The sequence below is a fragment of the Nansenia antarctica genome, assembly GCF_963989245.1.
Source record: "Nansenia antarctica genome assembly, chromosome: 4".
Lineage (NCBI taxonomy): Eukaryota > Metazoa > Chordata > Actinopteri > Argentiniformes > Microstomatidae > Nansenia > Nansenia antarctica.
In genome coordinates this window covers 60,521,892-60,524,599 of record NC_137689.1, presented here as the reverse complement: position 1 = coordinate 60,524,599, position 2,708 = coordinate 60,521,892, and the positions used below count along the sequence as shown (strand labels likewise).

At 44.6% G+C, this 2,708-nt stretch overlaps 1 long non-coding RNA gene across 1 annotated transcript; it reads right to left on the bottom strand.

The window, feature by feature from the left end:
- Positions 1-443: 443 nt before the first annotated feature.
- On the bottom strand, positions 444-2,000 carry LOC308156530. The gene is made up of 3 exons (XR_013937419.1): positions 1,899-2,000; positions 918-1,045; positions 444-570 (listed from the first exon to the last, which is right to left on the bottom strand). It is a non-coding gene; the product is annotated as an uncharacterized lncRNA (long non-coding RNA).
- Between the last annotated feature and the right edge of the window lie 708 nt (positions 2,001-2,708).

The following is a 2,708-nucleotide window of genomic DNA, read 5'->3' as shown; positions in this document are numbered from 1 at the left end:
CTACTTTTTTTTGATGGGGGGCGGTAAGAGACCTGGATAATGGACAGGGGGGCGCTGGCCCAAAAAAGGTTGAGAACCACTGCTCTAGACAGACTAGATTTCACCAGCCCTGTGTGTCAACTAAAGTCACAGACCGTCTCCTACCCGTACGACAAGTATCAATACTCATGTGATTTAAGGGATAGTGTGTAAACAGGATTCCAACCTTGTTTCTCACACCTCATATCCAATCAGTTGAGGTGAAGAGGCTTGTAGAGAAAAACACATTTCTAAAATATTATTCAGGGTCAGGAAGGTTTCCAACCTCTCCAGAGCCAGAAAGTCAATCCATCCAGCCATCCATCCATAAATCCATCTACCCATCCATCCATCAACTCATCCATATTTTTGATTGAACAGTGTCTTACCATTAAGTGAGGAGAGGGCTGTCTCTCCACTGGTCCATTCGCTCCAGGGGGCGTGGCCTAACGCACAGCGCACCGACACTGTGTGGTTGGTGCAGGGCTCCACCTCCCCTGTGGTCAGAGAGCCCAGGATGGCGTTCACATTCATGGACGTGTTGATCACATGCTACAGGAAGTGAACAAACAGAAGAGAAAACAGAGATATCAGTGACACACACACTTGTCACTATAAATAGCTCAGCTCAAACTTCTTTTTAGATACATGCTTTTTCAGGGAACTAAGATGGCTTCGTTTTGTATTGTTTTTCTGAGAAAACAGAGCTATGCTGACACAGAAGGAAAATAAACAAAGTCTTACACTGGACTCTGCACTATTAAAGCTTTACTGTCCAATGTCATGACAACTGGACATTTGTTCTGCTCTAGGAAACAGAACTATGACACTGCGCCAGAGCAACAGACAGAGATCTTACCATTTAGATAAATGGTAAATTATAATGCTGCATACTGTACCTGGGCATATTTGACTTGACAGTTTATTGACCAGCCTATATAACGATCTCCTTCAGGTCTGCTCCATTCAACCCTCAGACGGTTGAACAGTGGAACCACCTTCACCCTCTCAGGATGGTCGACCTTCACTGTGAAAGCATCATCCCCAATGTTACGGATAAGATGGCCATTTCTTAGAAGTAACATACAAGTACATTCACAAGACATACAGGTGCATCTCAAAATGTGTATTATATTCTATAATTTAATTCAAAAAGTGAAACTTTCATATATTCTAGATTCATTACACAAAGTGAAATATTTCAAGCCTTTTTTGATTTAATGTTGATGATTACGGCTTACAGCTGATGAAAATCAAAAATCTAGTATCACAAAAAATATTAGAATATTACATTATGACCAATCAAAAAAAGGATTTATAATACAGAAATGTCGACCTTCTGAAAAGTATGTTTATGTGTTGCGTCTCTCCATTTTGTCCTGCATTCAATGTTCCTCTATATTTCCTACTCATACCGTCTCATAGGCTATATTCCAATATCCACATTAGTGTACCACATAGAATAAAGAAAAGTATTGATATAGTGGTATAAAAGTATTGGGATAGTGGTATGCTGGTGAGGACATTGGAACACAGGCAGTTTTAACGTGTTTCTGCTCCGCAGTGTCTCGTAGGAACAGCAGCCGGCACACTCTATTTGTTTCTATTCCTCGCTCTCTCTTTCTTCCTCCCTCTCTCTCTCTCCCCCTCTCTCTCTTTCTTCCTCCCTCCCTCTCTCTTCCTTTCTCCCCCCCCCTCTCTCACTGTCTCTCACTCTCTCTCTCTCAACTTTACCTCCCCCTTTCCTCTCTATCTGTGTGTATGTGTATGTGTCCACAGGGTGCTGGATGAAATCCTAGAGAAGCTGGTCCAACTCATACAGGAAGATACACGCGCACGCGCAAACACACACACGCTCTCTATGCATTTTGATTACGTACTTGTTTGCCATGGATCCAGTGGTTGTGTGACTGAGTCGACCTCCCAGGCAGTGGTCGTAGCTCTCACAGTGATGTGTTGAATACGGGACAAGATGGGCATGACCGTGAATGTACACGACCTTCTCCTAGAAGTGCATGTATCGCCCTCCCAATTTCCACCGCCATTAACTTTCTCCCTACATAGAGACAGACAGGTAACAACCCCTACACAGAGACAGACAGGTAACAACCCCTACACAGAGACAGACAGGTAACAACCCCTACACAGACACAGACAGGTAACAACCCCTACACAGACACAGACAGGTAACAACCCCTACACAGACACAGACAGGTAACAACCCCTACACAGAGACAGACAGGTAACAACCCCTACACAGAGACAGACAGGTAACAACCCCTACACAGAGACAGACAGGTAACAACCCCTACACAGACACAGACAGGTGACAACCCCTACACAGACTCAGACAGGTAACAACCCCTACACAGACACAGACAGGTAACAACCCCTACACAGAGACAGACAGGTAACAACCCCTACACAGAGACAGACAGGTAACAACCCCTACACAGACACAGACAGGTAACAACCACTACACAGACACAGACAGGTAACAACCACTACACAGACACAGACAGGTAACAACCCCTACACAGACACAGACAGGTAACAACCCCTACACAGAGACAGACAGGTAACAACCCCTACACAGACACAGACAGGTAACAACCCCTACACAGAGACAGACAGGTAACAACCCCTACACAGACACAGACAGGTAACAACCCCTACACAGACACAGACAG